Source organism: Rhinoderma darwinii, chromosome 1, assembly GCF_050947455.1.
Source record: "Rhinoderma darwinii isolate aRhiDar2 chromosome 1, aRhiDar2.hap1, whole genome shotgun sequence".
Lineage (NCBI taxonomy): Eukaryota > Metazoa > Chordata > Amphibia > Anura > Rhinodermatidae > Rhinoderma > Rhinoderma darwinii.
This window is the reverse complement of record NC_134687.1, coordinates 515,809,345-515,830,298: the sequence shown is the minus strand read 5'-3', so window position 1 is coordinate 515,830,298 and position 20,954 is coordinate 515,809,345.

The following is a 20,954-nucleotide window of genomic DNA, read 5'->3' as shown; positions in this document are numbered from 1 at the left end:
CAGATGTTTGCCGACGTATTGTAGCCCTATTTTCAGACGTAAAACAAGGCATAATACGCCTCGTTTACGTCTGAAAATAGGTCGTGTGAACCCAGCCTTAGGTGGCTACGCTAGATAAACAGCTTTTAGTCAGCAACTCTCATATGTATTATCATCTTAAGCTAGACAAAAAATTATTTTGTGCAAACAATTTCTGAGGCCAACCAGTCAATATACTGTAGACTGTAGACATGCAAGTTTAAAAATAAAAATCTCACAAAAAAACCTAAAATAATAGAAAAACATGCTTAGTGCTTTTTTTTTTATACTCTGTTCATACAATTACTTCTTATACTCTATGGTATAAAACATTAATGGAACAATTTAGTCCTTTACTCTACTACATATGTGGAAAAAATACAGTAATATAGTATTTGAGAAACGCTGCCAGCTAAATTCCATATTTAGCTGGCTAGCAACATTCAGAAAAACAATTCCCTGTCTTCTTAATTTGACTGCATTAAGTAAATGTAATTTGATACTAATGTCCCTGGCTGTCTAATAAATTAGAATTAATAGTAATTATTGTTATAGCTGGCCTATCTCAAATCTATACATAATGTTATCAGAAATAACAAATTGTTGATAGCTTAGTGCAACAGACTAAACTGATTATTAGCAATTACCCCTTTATTATGCTCATGTTTAATGGCCTTTACTGAGCAAAAACATTGGAGTCAATATCACAGAATTGCAAGTTGTCGGTGAATCTGCATGAGAGCTCATCTCTTTTATTGCTGCTGTGAAATGATCAGATCATTTTTCAAATGTTATAAACCTTAGATAGAAAGGCAACATTTGCACATGCTAAGCCTTATTATTTATAGTGTCCTAGGCCTATACCAAAGAGCTAGGTATACAGTTGCTAAAAGCCAGACCTTTGTTAGGCCCCCGGCTGCCATGGAAACCCATTGGAGCCCCGCGATCACTTTGCGGGTGTGCCGATGGGGTGACAGAGATCTCTCGCCCCCTGTCAAACACCTTAAATGCCGCGAGCGCTATTCATAGCGGCTTCTAAGCGGTTGAACTGCCAAATTGGAGAGCTCTTTGATTCCGGCAGTTGCGGCCGGAGCCTTGCTGTGTATAACAGCCGTGCTCCTGCCGCTGATTTTGTGGGTACAGTGGCAGTTCCCACGAGTTCAGAATGACGGATATATTCGTAACGAAGCGGGAACTAGCACCTATTCGTGACGGATCTGTCACTCGTCATTAAGGGGTTAATGGGTTGTATGACATTTAAAAAAAAATCAGCTTTTTTCCAAAAACAGCTCTACTTTTATTTATGGACGCTGTCTGGTATTGCAACTATGGCCCTGTTCACATAATTTTTGTTTGTTTACGTTTAGCATGTATGTCACATGATTACATCATTTTGGCCTAAGGTCCCTACATATACATTAAACGTAGGCTGTGATTAGAATCAAACTGACCCACCGGAGGATATTCTGGTGAGCCCAGGCACCGAACTGCATCTGTTCAGCTGCTGACTAATACGGAGCAGAAAGCCATTGGCTCCTTGCCCTGCAGCTTACTCTTGTGTGCCAGAGATTGTTAAAGGCTTGTGGTCTACTAGAGGTCGGGAGGATGCAGAGGATGTTGGTGTCCCGGTGCTGGTGACGCGATGACATCAATGTGCCGTGCCACAGATAGCAGGCGGAGGGCCCATCCGCTTCTTGCGGGAATGGGGTTAAGTAAAAAAATGTCATTGCTTTCATTGGCACAAATTGGGATCTAACCACTATATGTGGTGCACAAATGGGGCCTAAATACTATTTAGGGGCACAACGGGGCCTAAATACTATATAGGAGTGTTGAGGGGTGAATAGTGAATTAGCTTGTCTGTGTATGTGTATGTGTATCTGTATCTCTCTTTCACCTGCTGGCCAGCAAACCTTTGTCTCTGTCCACTATTGTTTCTACAGACAAACCGATTCAGCATTCCCCAATAACACACAGCATTACCACCATCTTATCTGCATGTGATCAAACTTGAATGGAAGGTGTGGTGGGTTTATATAGGAGGCACTTGATTAATGCCAGGTGAGGCAGAGCTGCAGCCACACAAAGTATATGTATTTTTCTTTTGTATGATTTGGTTATGTGTATAGAGATTGTAAGCTTCTTTTCTTTTTTAACCCCTTGAGTACCCAGCTCATTTTGACCTTGAGGACCAGACCCATTTTTTCAAATCTGACATGTGTCACTTTATGTGGTAATAACTCTGGAATGCTTTTACCTATCCAATTGATTCTGAGAATGTTTTCTCGTGACATATTGTACTTTATGTTAGTGAAAAAATTTGGTAGATAAATTTATCGCTTATTTGTGAAAAACACGAAAATTTAGAGAAAATTTGAAGAAATTATGATTTTTCCAATTTTAAATGTATCTGCTTGTAAAACAGATAGTAATACCACAGAAAATAGTTACTAATGAACATTTCCCATATGTCTACTTTATGTTTGCATCGTTTTTTGAACATCCTTTTATTTTTCTAGGACGTTACAAGGCTTAGAACTTTAGCAGCAATTTCTCATATTTTTAAGAAAATTTCAAAAAGCTATTTTTCAGGGACGAGTTCAGTTCAGAAGTGGTTTTGAGTGCCCTATATATTAGAAACCCCCATAAAACACCCCATTTTGAAAACTGCACCCCTCAAAGTATCCAAAACAGCATTCAGAAAGTGTTTCAACCCTTTAGGCGTTTTACAGGAATTGAAGGAAAGTAGAGCTGAAATTTTCAAATTTCATTTTTTTTTACGAAGTACAGTAAAAAATAGTGTAGTACCGTGTTAGCCAGAGACAAAATTCAGATGTAATACATTTTTTTCTGTACCACAGAAGGTTTTACCTGAGAAATGCAACTCAATATTTATTGCCCAGATTCTGCAGTTTTTAGAAATATCCCACATGTGGCCCTAGTGTGCTAATGGACTGAAACACAGGCCTCAGAAGCAAAGGAGCACCTCTTGGATTTTGGGGCCTCCTTTTTTCAGAATATATTTTAGGCACCATGTCAGGTTTGAAGAGGTCTTGTGTTGCCAAAACAGTGGAAACCCCCAAATGTGACCCCCATTTTTTTAAACTACACCCCTCAGGGAATTTATCTAGGGGTATAGTTAGCATTTTGACCCCACAGGTATTTTGCTATATTTATTGGAGTTAGTCTGTGAAAATGAAAATCTACTTTTTTTCTGGAAAAATTTAAAGGAGAGAAAGCACCCCAACATTTGTAAAGCAAATTCTCCCGATTACGGAAATACCCCATATGTGGTAATAAACTGCTGTTTGGACCCACAGCAGGGCTCAGAAGGGAAGGAACGCCATTTGGATTTTGGAGCTCTGATTTTACTGGAATGGTTTTCGGTGCCGTATCACGTTTGCAACGCCCTGGAGGGACCTAAACAGTGGAATCCCCCCAAGAGTGACCCCATTTTGGAAACTATACCCCTCAAGGAATTTTCTAGTGGTATAGTTAGCATTTTGACCCCACAGGTTTTTTGCTGAATTTATTGGAATTATTCTGTGAAGATGAAAAGAGACTTTTTTTTGGAAAAAAAACAGAATTTTCTAAATTTTATAAGGAATAAAGGAGAAAAAGCACCTCAACATTTGTAAAGCAATTTCTCCTGATTACGGTAATACCCCATATATGGTAATAAACTGCTGTTTGGACCCACGGCAGGGCTCAGAAGGGACGGAGCACCATTTGGATTTTGCAGCTCAGATTTTTCTGAATTGGTTTCTGGGGGCCATGTCGCATTTGCAGAGCCCCTGAAGTACCAGTACAGTAGAAATTCCCCAGGTGTGATCCCAATTTGGAGACTATACCCCTGAAAGAATTAAATTAGAGGTGTAGTGAGCATTTTGAGCCCTCAGGTGTTTTATAAATTTTATTAGAATTGGTCAGTGAAAATGATTTTTTTTTTATTTCCAATAACCTGTAGATTTAGCTCAGAATTTTTCATTTCCACAAGGAATACAGGAGAAAAGACACCCCAAAATGTGTTACACAATTTCTCCTGAGTAGGGAAATACCCCATATGTGGTTGTAAACGGCTATTTGGACATACGGCAAGGGTCTAAATGGAAAAAGTGCAATTTCGTTTTTGGAGTGGAGATTTTACAAAATTTGTTTTTGACGCCATGTTGCATTGCGCTGAGGCACCAGTACAGTGAAAACTCCTGAGAAGTGACCCCATTTAGGAAACTACACCCCTCAAGGAATTCATCTAGAAGTGTAGTGAGCATTTTGACCCCCAAAGGTTTTGCAGAAATTAGTGCACAGTGGATGTTGCAGATTGAAAATTGACATTTTCCACATATATGCTATTTCAGTGCCCAATGTGTTGGGCCCAGCTTGTACCACTGGAGACATACGCCCCATAAATTGTTAAGCGGTTCTCCAGAGTACGGTAATACCCCATATGTGGTCATAAACTGCAGTTTGGGCACACTGCCAGGCTCAGAAGGAGCGCCATTTGGCTTTTGGAGCGCAGATTTTGCTTGGTAGTAGTTTTGTTTAGTGTTTTACTGGTGTTTCAGTTTATAATGTGGGGGCATATGTAAGCTGGGCGGAGTGTATCAGGGTATATGTTAGCTGGGTGGAGTGTATCAGGGTATATGTAAGCTGTGCAGAGTACATCAGGGTATATGTATGCTGTGCAGAGTACATCAGGGTATATGTAAGCTCTGCAGAGTACATCAGGGTATATGTAAGCTGGGCGGAGTACATCAGGGTATATGTAACCTGGGTGGAGTACATCAGGGTATATGTAAACTTGGCGGAGTTCATCAGGGTAATTGTTAGCTGGGCGGAGTGTATCAGGGTATATGTAAACTGTGCGGAGTACATCAAGGTATATGTAAGCTAGGCGGAGTACATCAGGGTATATGTAAGCTAGGCGGAGTACATCAGGGTATATGTAATCTGGGCGGGGTGCAACAGGTCATAATAGGATGATGTAATAATGGGGAGAATGAATAATAAAATTAATTATCCATGGATAGTGACGTATGCTTTGAACCAATCATTTATGCACAGGCCGGATTATTGAGTGAAGGAGTCGCACTTCTAAAGGGTGTCTGTGGTGTTGTACAAAACATCCGCACTCCAGTATTGCCTAATCTTTGACTTCTTCACTAGCCCCATCTTGGTACCAACAACCTGCATGCATCATATGTCCTAGGGGGCGCTACACTGGCGGATTCACTTGTTGAGAAGGATCTGGGTGTACTTGTAAATCATAAACTCAATAACAGCATGCAGTGTCAATCAGCTGCTTCAAAGGCCAGCAGGATATTGTCGTGTATTAAAAGAGGCATGGACTCGCGGGACAGGGATGTAATAATGCCACTTTACAAAGCATTAGTGAGGCCTCATCTAGAATATGCAGTTCAGTTCTGGGCTCCAGTTCATAGAAAGGATGCCCTGGAGTTGGAAAAAATACAAAGAAGAGCAACGAAGCTAATAAGGGGCATGGAGAATTTAAGTTATGAGGAAAGATTGAAAGAATTAAACCTATTTAGCCTTGAAAAAAGACGACTAAGGGGGGACATGATTAACTTATATAAATATATTAATGGCACATACAAAAAATATGGTGAAATCCTGTTCCTTGTAAAACCCCCTCAAAAAACAAGGGGGCACTCCCTCCGTCTGGAGAAAAAAAGGTTCAAGCTGCAGAGGCGACAAGGCTTCTTTACAGTGAGAACTGTGAATCTATGGAATAGCCTACCGCAGGAGCTGGTCACAGCAGGGACAGTAGATGGCTTTAAAAAAGGGTTAGATAATTTCCTAGAACAAAAAAAATATTAGCTCCTATGTGTAGAAATTTTTCCTTCCCTTTTCCCTTCCCTTGGTTGAACTTGATGGACATGTGTCTTTTTTCAGCCGTACTAACTATGTAACTATGTAACTATGTAATATGTAGCACAGACCCCAAAATGTCATAGTTTCCGCTGCATTTACAGGGTCTACCTGTGGGGGCTGCAAATGATGACGTGGGGTTTTAGGTGAAGAACTGCTGCACATATAAATTCGTCTGGGCCGTCGTTTTGCATTATTGCGTTCCAAGAGTCATAACTTTTTAGTTTTCCGTTGACGAGCTATGTGAGTGCTTGATTTTCATGGTATGAGCTGTCATTTTTATTAGTATCATTTTGGGGTACATGCGATAATTTGATCAGTTTTTATTCCATTTTTTCTGAGGTGAGGAGACCAAAAAACAGAAATTCTTTCACGATCTTTTTTATAATTTTTTACCGGCGTTCTCTGTGCAGTATAAACAACATGTTTACTTTATTCTGCGGTTCGATACAATTATGGCAATACCAAATTTATATCGTTTTTATATGTTTTACTACATTTACAAAATAAAAACACTTTTTTCTAAATAAAATGTTTATATTGGTACCATGTTTGGCTACGCGCGACTTTTTGATCACTTTTTATTCAATTTTTTTAGAAACAACGTGACCAAAAAGGAAATTCTGCCATTGTTTTTTATTGTATTTTTTTTACGGTGTTCACTGTGCGGGATAAATAATATGATATTTTTTTAGGTCAGGCCAATACGAACGCGGCGATACCTATTATGTCTAGTTTTTGTCTTTTTTTTTCATTTTTTTTTTCTAATTATAAAGGGCTTGATCAGGGAAATAAGGCGATTATTGTTTTTATACCGTAAAACTTTTATTTATTTATTTATCTAAAACTTTTTTTTTACTTTTTTTCCCTTTTTATTTTACACATACTAGGGGACTGGAAGATCTGATCTTCTGATCCCCTGTACAATACACTGCACTACTTCTGTATGTACTTGTGTAGTGTATTGTAACTGTCACTTTACAACTGACAGTTGAGCCTATTACGTCCTGCCTTGGGCAGGACCTAATAGGCTCCCGTACCTGGCAACCAGGAAGCCGTTGCTAGGCTTCCAGGTTGCCATTGCAACCATCAGAACCCCGCGATTTTTCGCAGCGGGGGGGGGGCAATGGGGTGCACCCTCCCTCTGTATCAATCACTTAAATGCCGCTGTCGCTATTGACAGCGGCATTTAAGGGGTTAAACTACAGCGATCGGAGAGGACAGTGATCGCTGTAGTTGCAGTGGGATGTCGGCTGTATATTACAGCCGACATCCGATGAAGATGGAGCTCCTGTGCCCGCTTCATCCTCAGGGCATTACTATACGCCCATTTTCGGGAAGGGATTAATAAAAATAGTCTTTTTGTTTTCTTTACACCGCTTTCTCTGATCTCCTCACGGATCTCACAGAAATGAGATCAGAGAAAGTGACAGGAGCTTTCTCCTGCAGACGACGTCACAGACGGCTGTGATTGGTCAGTCTCTGAAAACTGACCAATCACAGCAATCGCCGGCATTGGGGACTGCTAATTGGTCCCCAGGCCGGTAGCAGAGACGGTTAGCTGTCAATGACAGCTGCCGCCGCTGTTATATCACTATGGGATTTCACATAGTGACAGTTTATTCCTTCTCCGCAATAGTACGGCGAAGGTCCGCTGCAATGACCGGCCTGCGACGTACTATTGCGGAGAAGGTACGCAAGGGGTTAAAGAAGACATGAAGTATGGAATATGTATAATATGTGGTTTAGGTATAATATTTGTTTGAAATGTAAACACAAATGTGTGTGTCCCTTTAAGAGTGTAGAATTCTGGGAAATAGAATATTGTGCATTTAAGTGTACCCAGAGGAGGGTGGGACAGGTTCAGTTCAGAGCATATGAACTGAGGATTGGGGTGCTGCTCGATATGAACACCCACACCCCAACATATGGTGTCAGAAGCGGGATGCCGCTTGTACTGGACTAATTACATTTGACTACCCAGTTCATGGCAGGAAGAGGACGTGCCAGGAGATTTATATGGACTCAATCTCCAAGACGATCTCAGCGTACCAAGTAATCTACACGTCCCAAACTGGCAGAAGGACATTGCCCAGCAATGACCCCTGTATCCAAAATGGAAGGCACCCAGACTGAGGTATGGGAACCTGTGATTCCAGAGGAGGGCGCTACACCTGGGAAATAGAATATTGTGTATTTAAGTGCACCGAGAGGAGGGTGGGATAGGTTCAGTTCAGAGCATATGAGCTGAGGATTGGGGTGCTGCTTGAGATGAACGCAGCTCCAATTCAACCCCTAATGTACCTGGTTTTTGTTGTGGTTTTATTTTGTATTTGCTCAAAATAAATACGAGCATTGTTTGCCAAATCCTGAGTGAGGACTGTTTATGACGGCAAGAACACCCACACCCCAACAGGGAGGCACAAAGGGGGATCTAACTACTACATTGGAGCACAAAGGGGAACAAACTACTATATGTGGCCAAAGGGGACCTAACTAATATATGTGGCACTCAAAGGGGTTATAACTACTCTATGGGGGCCCGAAGGCAGAGCTAACTGCTATATAGGGGTGCAAAGGGGGCCTTGCTACTATATGGGGACACAAAAGGAAAACGATCTACTATATGGGGTCCCAAAAAGGACCTAACTACTATATATGGGCACCAAAAGGACTGACATATTGGGGCATAAAGGGTGCCTAAATCCTCTATGGTGGCCAAAGGTGGCCTAACTACTATAGGGACAGAAAATGATGTAACTACTATAGGGGGACACAAAAGGTACCTATAACTGTGAAGCACTATTACCTTGCAGGGCCTAAAGGGGGCACTATTACAAAGAAGGAGCATTATTTCTGTCTGGGAACTATAAGTGGTGAGTTTTTGTAGACGGTGGGGAATAGGAGGGGGGGATGCTGGAAAAGCAAGAAGCCAAAGATGTTTGTGTTGCAAATTTTTCAGAGTCGTGGCTGGAATAAGTCGTCATGGCGTTCTGGGCAGGATGAAGTAGAAGACTGGAACACTCCAATCTGAGAAGACGTCAGCTGTGATTTCACTGTACTGTATTCACTTATATGGTCCACAGAGTGCCTGTGTGCAATTGGTATCTACCACTATATGGTCACTGTATGGTGGTAATACTGGACGTTGTTTTACTACACAAATACTACACAATTAAAAGTGGTCTTTCATTATTTCAATATAGTTGAGTAGTGGTCCCCAAGAATTAATTCCTCTGGTGGTCTAATGGTACTACAGTCCGACACTGTCTGTGACAGACACCGAACAGTGGCATCCATCACGCATAGGCTATAATAGTGTCTGTTTAATGGATAAGTCCTGATCTCTCATGAATCTTTTCATGACATATTCATAAAACAAATACCATTATAGCCAAAGTTAGGCATCTGTTTAAAGCATTCGTCACCCATAGGGTATAATGCCATCCATTTAATAGATGCATCATGAAAAGCTATTTAAAAGCTCATGACGTATTAGTTTAATGAATACCTATGACAAATGCTATACAGTTGCAATCGTCACCCATAGGCCATCACTGTGTGTTCAGTGAAGGTTTGACCTCCATGACTCCAACTGTTCAGCAGAAGCGCAGAGTTCTGCTTAATGTTTATCCAGGAACAGTGGCACATCTGTACACTCAATTGTGCCTGGTACTGCAGTTGAACCTATTCAACCGAATGAAAACCCCTTTGTTCTGCTGATAAGTGCGGTTCCCGGTTGTTAGACTTTGTCACGACTGTGGGGGTATGTGGACCCACTAGGCCGCTCCGCCATACCAGAGTAGCCGCAGGCCAAAACACAGTCAATGTAAGTCTTTAGAAGTAAAGTACCTGTATAGCAGTCATGACAGACGCTTGGCGTGACAGATGACACTTGGTGTGACAGAAGAGGCTTGGCGTGGCAGATGACACGTGGCACAGAGGATGAACTCGACTCCAACATTAGACTTTACTCAGAAACAAACACAATTACGGGATACAGGAAACAGGATACGGGAACTCTGGGAACAGGATACATTTTTCTAATGAACCATAAGGGACCATTTTTCTAATGAGCATGGGTAGATACAACAAAGCTCAGGCAAGGAGAGGAAGGGCTGAGCCCTTTTTATAGTCCAGGGTGAAAAGGGACTGGGTAGGAAACATTTCACATGTGCGCGCACACCCTAGTGGAGACAGAGGAACAGTGCAGCCCGAGAAGGGAGACGCCGGCAAGCTTTCAGTGTCCTGCGGCTGTTGGCGAGTATAACGTGCCGGTGGTCCGCGACTGCGAGCACAACAGTACCCCCCTTATGCCCCCTCTTCTTAGGTCCAGAGCATAAGAGGAACTTCTTGATGAGAGCTGGGCCATTGATGTTCTCTTTTGGCTCCCAAGACCTCTCCTCAAGACCAAACCCTTTCCAGTCTACCAGATAAAAAGAACCAGATTTGCTATAGCGGTTCTTTGCAACAGGCTTTAAGAGGGACACATGGAACGAGTTGTGGATTTTGAGAATAGGAGGCAGCTTAATTTTAAAGGACGCAGTATTTATTTGTTGTAAAAACTTGAAGGGGCCGAGGAACCTGGGAGCGAATTTGTGGGAAGGGCTCTTGAGACGAATGTTCCTAGAGGAAAGCCAGACCTTGACTCCGGGGAGAAACTGATGAGGGTCCCTTCTCTTCTTATTGGCATATGCTTTCATGCGATGCACTGCCTGAAGAATTGCAGACTTGGTTTGCTGCCAGATGTGAAGAAAAGTCCTGAATGAAGAATTGGCTGAAGGCACTTGAGACATAGTTCGCACTGTGAGAGGAATTCATGGGTGCTGACTGTAGACAATATAAAATGGAGAGGAAGCAGTAGACTCACTTGTATGGTTATTGTAAGATAATTACGCCTAAGGAAGAAGCTGATATATATAGAGGAAGGATTAGTATCTAAGATATAACTTTTAATTTTTTAATTTAAAAAAAATGGAATAACAATGATAGTATCGATTTGTGCTATTGAACGTATTAGCGTATATACAATTTAGCATTGAGCTTGCCAAATCCTTGATTTCCATTCCATATTGTATACAGCTGGATTGCTCAGGATCATGGGAGTAACACAATGGTATTCTGCCTGTCCCTATAGCCAGTTATAATCCTAACTGTTGACAACGTATCGGGCCCCCGTCTTAAAAAGAACAACCCCGTTGTCTCTTGAACCTGTCCCTGTACTAAAGTCCGTATATTTCTAACTAAGGCTTCTGCTCCTATGCGTTTCACCAGGTTTGCTGGCTCGTCAGGGAGATAGTGAGCATGACAACGTGACAGATAATGTGGAAATGCCAGCGAGAGTAAAGGGTCTAAGAGGGCAAAGAGGTGATCGTAGCATTAGACGTTTAGATAGGAAAAAGATGATACAAAAATCGATAGTTTAACTATCGATTTTTGTATAATCTTTTTCCTATCTAAACGTCTAATGCTACGATCACCTCTTTGCCCTCTTAGACCCATTACATTACAAATACAATCATGAATTAGGAATGCTTATAAGCCATATAGGGGTATGGCTGAATCAATCCCCTATACGATATCATTAATCCAGCCCACTGTGGAGGTAGTTAGGACGCGATAGTAATGGGAGGGTTCTCATCCTATTGGACGTCCGATGACTGAGCCCCGGAAGAGGCGGAGCTCATACATACACAAAAAGAATGTGTTCTCATGAACTCGCTGCCATTGCCACACTATCTGTCACACTGTCATGCTCACTATCTCCCTGACGAGCCAGCAAACCTGGTGAAACGCGTAGGAGCAGGAACTGTAGTTAGAAATACAGACTTTATTACAGGGACAAGTTCCAGCGACAATGGGGTCGTTCTTTTTAAAACGGGGGCCCAGTACGTTGTCAACAGTTAGGATTATAACAGGCTATAGGGACAGGCAGAATACCATTGTGTTACTCCCATGATCCTCCTGCCCAATCCAGCTGTATACAATATGGAACGGAAATCAAGGATTTGGCAAGCTCAATGCTAAATTGTGTATACGCTATACGTTCATTAGCACAATCGATACCATCATTGTTATTCCATTTTTTTAAAATGTAAAAATTAAAAGTTACATATAGATACTAATCCTTCCTCTATATATATTTGCTTTCAAGTAGGAGGGTATAACGGGAACCAGCCTGTTGTTTAATTACTGGAAATATACAACTAAGGAAGAAGCTGCACTCAATTGACATGTTGGACAGAGACATAATGACGGAGATAATTCTCTAGTATTTGGTTGATCCTTTCCACTTGACTGTTAGACTGTGGGTGATAGGCTGAAGGGAAGTCCAGCTTCACATGAAAAAGATTACATAGGGCTCTCCAGAATTTAGAAGTGACCTGTACAACCCGGTCAGAAACAATATGAAGAGGTAGTACATGTAGATGGACGAAAGATGTGTTGGATGAACAGATCTGCTAGATGAGGAGCTAAGGGAAGGCCCGTTAAAGGAATAAAATGTGTCATTTTAGAGAAACTATCCACTACCACCCAGATCGTAGTACATCAAGCAGAATGGGGAAGATCAGTGATAAAGTCCATAGCAATGTGTTGCCAAGGAGCATCAGGCACCGGCAGGGGTTGGAGCAGACAAGCAGGCTTAGAATAAGAGGACTTGTTTAGGGCACAATTAGCACAGGAGGAAACAAACTCCAAGACATCTCCAGTTAGCGAGGGCCACCAATAATGACGAGCAATAAAGTCCTGAGTCTTGCGGGCAACAGAATTCCCGGCCAGTTTGGAATTATGACCCCAGTGAAGAAGAAATATTTTCCTGTCAGCAGGATGGACAAAAATCTTTCCGGGAGGAATGCCCTTGATCTGCAGAGGATTTACAGCAATACACCGTGTTCCAAATTATTATGCACATTGGATTTAAGTGTCATAAACCTTTAATTATTAGTTTTTCAATTAAACTCATGTATGGTATTGTGTCTTAGGGCTCTTTGAATCATTGAAATCAATCTCAGACGCCTGTGATAATTTGTTTTCCAAGTGTGCCCAATCAAAGGAAAACTACTTAAAGGAACAGTGTCATCACAAATAATTTTTTTATATGTTAAAGATGTTAGTGCCTTAATATAAACGTTTATTTTCATTTGTGTGTTTGTGTTTTACTGTTTCTTATTTTTACACTTTTTCTTCCCTATGGGGGCTGCCATTTTTTGTTCCATTTCTGTGTGTGTCGATTAACGACACACACAGACATGGAATACGGCAGCCACAGTCCCATAGGGACTGCGAACGGCTCCCGTCCCATTGACTGCCGTGTACGGCGTCTGTGTGGGAACTGCGCATGCGCCGCTCCCACACAGTCCTATTCGAAATTGGCGCCGTCCGGCGCCATTTTCCTGTGGACCGGAAGTCGCGGCCGGACAGTAATATTACTACTTCCGGTCGCGGCTTCCGGACTTGTGCACATGGAACAGCGGCAGCAAAGGGAGCGGACGGGCCGGAGGGAGCCGCGGCGGCAGGAGCAGGTAAGAGATTTCAATGTATGTTCGTGTTTGTGTGTGTTTACTACTGTATGTAAACCTACTACACTGTGTGTTAGCTGAAAAAATGGCGACACACAGCGTAGGAGGTTACACCGTTCAAACCCCTCGTTTATCCCGGCACTAGCCAGGATAAAGGAGGGGGGGATGCTGAGAGCTCACTAGAGCGAGGGCTTTTAACCCAATGTTGCAATGCTGCAATTTTGGGAACTAGCTCCATCTAGTGACCAAAAATGGGTAGTATTATAAATTAGAAAAAATTTATAATATTTCCTGACTCGCGAAAAAAATAAAAAAAATTTGAACAATGTTTAATCACCCACACACTAAATGTTTAATTTTTAAAAAAAAAACATGTTTTTCTGGCAACACATTCCCTTTAAGAAGGACGTTCCACATTATTAAGCAGGTCACAGGTTTCAAGCAATATGGGAAAGAAAAAGGATCTCACTGCTGCCGAAAAGCGTAAAATAGTGCAATACCTTGGACAAGGTATGAAAACATTGGATATTTCAAGAAAACTTAAGCATGATCATTGTACTGTGAAAAGATTTGTGGCTGATTCAGAGCACAGACAGGTTCGCTCAGATAAAGGCATATTGAGGAAGGTTTCTGCCAGACAAATTAATAGGATTAGAAGAGCAGCTGCTAAAATGCCATTGCAAAGCAGCAAACAGGTATTTGAAGCCGCTGGTGCCTCTGGAGTCCCGCAAACCTCAAGGTGTAGGATCCTCCAGAGGTTTGCAAGTGTGCATAAAGCTATTATTCGGCCACCCCTTAACAATGCTCACATGCAGAAACGGTTGCAGTGGGCTCAGAAATACGTGAAGACTAATTTTCAAAGCATGTTGTTTACTGATGAGTGCCGTGCAACCCTGGATGGTCCAGATGGATGGAGTAGTGGATGGTTGGTGAATGGCCACCATGTCCCAACAAGGCTGCGACGTCAGCAAGTCATGTTTTGGGCTGGAATCATGGGGAGAGAGCTGGTAGGCCACTTTAGGGTCCCTGACGGTGTGAAAATGACCTCTGCAAAGTACGTAGAGTTTATGACTGACCACTTTCTTCCGTGGTACAAAAAGATGAACCGTGCCTTCCGTAGCAAAATTATCTTCATGCATGACAATGCACCATCTCATGCTGCAAATAATACCTCTGTGTCATTGGCTGCTATGGGCCTAAAAGGAGAGAAACTCATTGTGTGGCCCCTATGTTCCCCTGACCTCAGCCCTATTAAGAACCTTTGGAGCATCCTCAAGCAAAATATCTATGAGGGTGGGAGGCAGTTCACATCAAAACAGAAGCTCTGGGAGGCTATTCTGATATCCTGCAAAGATATTCAAGCAGAAACTGTCGAAATACTCACAAATTCAATGGATGCAAGAATTGTGAAGGTGATATAAAAGAAGGGGTTCTATGTTAACATGTAACTTGGCCTGTTAAGTTTTTTTTTTGATTGAAAGAGCTTTGAATTTCTGTAAATATGACCTCCTGATAAAATTCAACAAATTACCATTTTTGTTCTCTTTACAACCTTTAAAATGTTTTGATCTCTGTTGCGCATAATAATTTGAAACAGTGCATTTTGAGTTTTTTACTTCTAAAAAAAAATCTGTTATCATTAGGAGATTTGTTCAATAAGATTTGCATTATACTCCAACGGTTGATGGCTTGAAGATTATACTGACTGTCATTTGCATCGACTATTTAGGAAAATCAGCGAAAAATAACATTTGCATAATAATTTGGAACACGGTGTAATCCTAGAAGGATCAATAATATGTTGAGGTTTCTCTTCTGAGTCGTCAGTTTCAAATGACCAAGACAGAGCATTGGCCTTAATGTTTTTGTCCACAGGGCGGAAGTGGAGAAGAAATGGAAATCTGGCAAAGAACAGTGACCATCTAGCTTGACGAGGGTTCAGTCGATGTGCAGACTGCAGATATGTAATATTTTTGTGATCGGTGTAGATAATGATGGGGTGCGCAGACCCTTCTAGCATGTGTCTCCATTCTTCCAAGGCCAACTTGACAGTGAGCAATTCTCAATCCCCAATGGAGTAGTTGCACTCAGCAGGAGAGAAGAGTTTAGAGAAAAATACCCAAGATACTGCCTTACCCTTAGAATTCTTTTGGAACAGGAGTGCTCCAGCACCAATGGAAGAGGCATCAACCTCCATGGAAAACTGTTGCGTAACATCAGGATGATGAAGAATAGAGGCAGACGTGAAGGTACCCTTGAGGTTGGAGAATGCTGACTTTGCCTCAGGTGTCCAGTCCTTAGCGTTCACTCCCTTTCTGGTAACAGCTAAGGTGGGAGCAGTAAAGAACGAGAAATTTGGGATGAACTGATGGTAAAAATGAGCAAATCCAAGAAATCTTTGTGTAGCTCGGAGACCCTGAGGACGTGGCCACTCCAAGATGTACTTCACCTTTTCCGGATCCATTTGAAAACCACGATAGGAGACAATATAGCCCAGGAAAGGCAAGGCCCTCTTTTCAAATATGCACTACTCCAGTTTCCCTTTTAATATATTCCCCCTTAGCCGCAACAAGACTTGGCGTACATGCTTCCGATGCGTCGTTAGATCGGGTGAGTAAATCAAGATGTAGTCCAGATACACCAATGTCACGGCTCTGGGGTATGTGGACCCACTAGGCCGCTCTGCCATAGAAGAGTGGCAGCTGACCAAACAACAGTCAATGGAAAGTCTAAGCACAAGAGTACCAGTATGAGATTCCAGACAGACACGAGAAATAGCAGATGCTTTGCGTGGCAGATGACACAGGACTTTGCAGACAACATCAAGCGTAGAAGACACCACCAGGCGTGGCAAACGACACCAGATGTGGCAGATGCGGCAAATGACAGCAGACGTGGCAGATGACACCAGATGACTCCAGTACTAGACTTCAACTCAGGAGAAAAACAGAGTTACTGGATATGGGAAGCAGGATACAGGAGCACTGGAAACAGCATACAACTAAGGGACAATTTTCTTTAACAAAGATGGGAAGACAACAACAACGCACAGGCAAGGAGTGGGAGGGCAGAGCCCTTTTTATAGTCCAGGGTGATCTGTGGATTTGTCAGGGAACATTTTACAGACGAGACGAGTGCGCACCTTAGGAAAGCCTGCAGAGCAGGACAGCCGTGTGATGCGGTCGTCTCCGGGGAAGGAGACCCCAGGTGGAGAGCAGAGGTCTGCGGCCGCTGGCAGGTGAGAGAAGCCAATGATCCGTGACCGCGGGCATTAAAACCACCACACAGACATACAAAAGATCACAGAAGATTTAGTTCACAAATTCTTGCAATACTGCTGGAGCGTTACACAGTCCAAAGGGCATGACAAGATACTCGTAGTGACCGTCCCGTGTGTTACATAGTTACATAGTTAGTACGGTTGAAAAAAGACACATGTCCATCAAGTTCAACCAAGGGATGGGAAAAGGGAAGGGAAAAATTTCTACACATAGGAGCTAATAATTTTTTGTTCTAGGAAATTATCTCAGCCTTTTTTAAAGCCATCTACTGTCCCTGCTGTGACCAGCTCCTGCGGTAGACTATTCCATAGATTCACAGTTCTCACAGTAAAGAAGGCTTGTCACCTCTGCAGGTTCAACCTTTTTTTCTCCAAACGTAGGGAGTGCCCCCTTGATTTTTGAGGGGGTTTTACATGGAACAGGAAGTCACCATATTTTTTGTATGTGCCATTAATATATTTGTATAAGTTAATCATGTCCCCCCTTAGTCGTCTTTTTCAAGGCTAAATAGGTTTAATTCTTTTAATCTTTCCTTTTAACTTAGATTCTCCATGCCCCTTATTAGCTTTGTTGCTCTTCTTTGTATTTTTTCCAACTCCAGGGCATCCTTTCTATGAACTGGAGCTCAGAACTGAACTGCATATTCTAGATGAGACCTCACTAATGCTTTGTAAAGTGGTAATATTATATCCCTGTCCCGCGAGTCCATGCCTCTTTTAATATACAACAATATTTTGCTGGCCTTTGAAGCAGCTGATTGACATTGCATGCTGTTATTTAGTTTATGATCTACAAGTACACCCAGATCCTTTTCAACAAGTGACTCCCCCAGTATAGCTCCCCCTAGGACATATGATGCATGCGGGTTGTTGGTACCCAGATGCATAATTTTACATTTATCTACATTAAACCTCATTTGCCAAGTGTATGCACAAACACTTAGTTTGTTTAAATCCGCTTCCAATTCACGAAAATATTCCATAGACTGAACATTACTACTTAGCTTGGTGTCATCTGCAAAAATAGAAATAGTGCTATTAATCCCATCCTCTATATCATTAATAAATAAGTTGAATAATAGTGGTCCCAGCACGGAACCCTGGGGTACACCACTTATAACTGGGGACCATTCAGAGTAGGAATCATTGACCACAACTCTCTGGATACGGTCCTTGAGCCAATTCCCAATCCAATTACAAACTATACTTTCTAAACATATAGTCCTTAATTTACCCATTAGACGTCTATGAGGGACAGTGTCAAATGCCTTTGTAAAGTCCGAAAACAATATAGCCACAGCGGCCCCTATGTCTAAGCTTCTGCTCACCACTTCATAAAAAGAAATCAGGTTGCTTTGACAACTTCTGTCCTTAGTAAAACCGTGCTGGCTGTCACTTATAGTACTATTTTTTGTCAAATAATCCTGTATATAGTGCCTCAATAGCCCCTCAAACATTTTCCTCACGATGGATGTTAAGCTTACTGATCTACAGTATAATTACCCCTGGGACCATATCTACATTCAGCCAATTCAGTATATCAACTGATATATTAACAGTAATGAATACCTATAAAGATACAGACCAAACGATAAACGTTTACAATAAACGTCCACACATATCAAAAAAGAAATGAAGAATGAATACCCATAACTGTACGTGTGGACCTATCACACATCCAAACAGGAATAAATACAACAACAAGTACAAATTTGTACCTTGTAATAATGACAATACTTTATTCAAATGCACATAAAAACATATTGGCCATCAAGACCTAAAATAAGACACACAATTTAAAATGCATAGATGTGGAGCACATAAAGGCTATTGTGAGTGGAATATACTCAGTAGATAACAAAATCAAAATATATGGAGGGTAACTCAGGAAGGCATATACAGATGAAAAGATTCAAATACCACAAGTGTGTTACTTACACCCAAGCCATCACAAGAGATCAATTAAGCCAGGATAAGTATAGACAGGGGAAGGCACACCACACTTCTGGTATACGTGTGAGTGTAAAGATATCAACAAAGAGTAACCATAATAAAGCCTAATCCCAAAGGTACCCCTTTATAAAGCTACCGCGAAACGCGCGTCATGGCTCGCAGTTTGGTGTTCATTTCTAGGCTCATCATGATATATACTGGTTGGTATAGTGTTTTGGGATTAGGCTTTATTAGAGGAAGCCGGAAGGGCGAAACCCAGGGTCGGGCGAGAGTGTTTGGCGTGCCGCCTAGAAATTTTAAAGATTTTTACTTACCTTGATGCTTTTATTTCTTGTTACTTCTGTGAGTATGGATTAAACTTGGCGTGGAGCAATCTTTTTGCAGAGGGTGTCTTCCTTTTTCCATCTATTAGAGACATAAGATCCTTTTCCTACCAGGAGTTCTTTGAATGTGGAGAGAGACGATAAGGAGCTTGGTGGAACTACAAGGATAAGAATTACCATCCACACCCTCATTGGATTGCGGACTGTCCACTGCATTTTTCTGGGAGAGAGCCCATACTGAATGATATTGGACTGTTACCAGTGCCGTCTGAGCGGTAAACTTCACTGTACTTTATATCTGTTTATATAGCTGATCTTTCATTTCCTCAGTTATATTGGGCGGTCTATAGATTACACCAAAAGTTATTTTTTCAGTGATTACCTCACTTTGTAATTCCACCCTCAAGGTTGCAATCTCCTCACAATCTTCACCCACTATTGTCTCTTTCACACTCGCCTTCATATCACTTTTCACATACAGACATACACTGACTTTCCTATTTGTCCTGTCTTTCCGAAACAGTGTAAAACCCTGTAGATTTACAGCCCAGTCGTGTGAAGTGTCTAGCCACGTTTCAGCAACACCAACTATATCTATATTTTCTTCCAGTATCAAGGCCTCCAGCTCCCCCATTTTGCTTTCTAGATTTCTGGCATTTGTGAACATACACTTTAACTTGCCTTTCAGTTTTTCACTTTTATTATCAGAAATGTGATTATTTGACATTATTTGGGCATTTTTATTTACACTGCTGTTTTGTAACAAAAGGATCTCCTTATCCTGTTGTCTAGTCCTCTCGCCACAATCTGTTTCTCCCCCCACCAGTATAGTGTTAAATGCGGTTTTCCATTTGCGTATACAAATCAGGTTCTAGGCCCTGCGTAGATCCAGCTTAGTAAAAGCCTTGGCTCCACGAATCCTGTCAAAGAGCTCAGAGATAAGTAGCAAGGAGTACTTGTCTTTTACCGTGACTTGGTTTAATCCACAGTAATTAATGAACGGTCAGAGTGACCCATCCTTTTTCTCCACAAAGAAGAATCCGGCTCCAGCTGGTGAAGAAGACTTCCTGATGAACCCTCTCAATATGTTCTCCTTGACATACTCCGACATGGCCTGGGTTTCAGACATGCAAAGCGGGTAGACCCATCGACAAGGGAGTGAAGCTCCAGGGAGCAACACTATAGGGCAGTCCTATGGACAATGAGGAGGAAGAACCTCTGCCTCCTTCTTGCTAAAGACATTAGCGTAGCTGGCATACTGTAGAGGAAATCCAGAGAGTGACTGAGGTAGTGGAGAAAGGAAGGGGCAAACCTGAGGTAGGCAGTGGTGCAGACCCCACTGGAGGACATCTCCAGAAATCCAATCAAGGACTGAGGCATGCTGGCGGAGTTATGGCAATCCTAGCAGGAGAGGGTTAATAGCTTTAGTTAATACGTAGAAGACAATTAGCTCCGAATGAAGAACTCCTATCTGTAGTCTTAGTGGCTTAGTAATGGACAGAATAGGGTCCGGCAGGGTCTGTCCATCAACTGAAGCGAACGCCAGAGGTTTCTCCAGAGGGATAGTGGCCAAGTGAAGACGGTCCACCAGGTCCTGCTGGATAAAATTTGCAGCTGCTCCGGAATCCAAGTAAGCAGGCATATTGTGCGATCCTTCACTAGTGACAATTGACTCAGGAATAGATAGTTTGTGAGAGAATTAAGTGGTAAGGGAGATTCACCTAGGATTGCCTCTCGAATCACTAGATGTTGGGGATTCCTGGCTTTTGAGGGCATTGGCGCACGAAATGTACCTTGTGGCCACAGTACAGACATAATCCAGTCGAAAAATCGGAAGCAGAACGCCTCCAAACATCTGCCCATTGATTCCAATGGGAAAATGGCGTTCTGTTCTGACAGAGCGTTTTTCTCTGTGCTTTTTACGCGTAAAAAACAGCCACGAAAAAGAAGTGCAGGTCACTTCTTGGGACG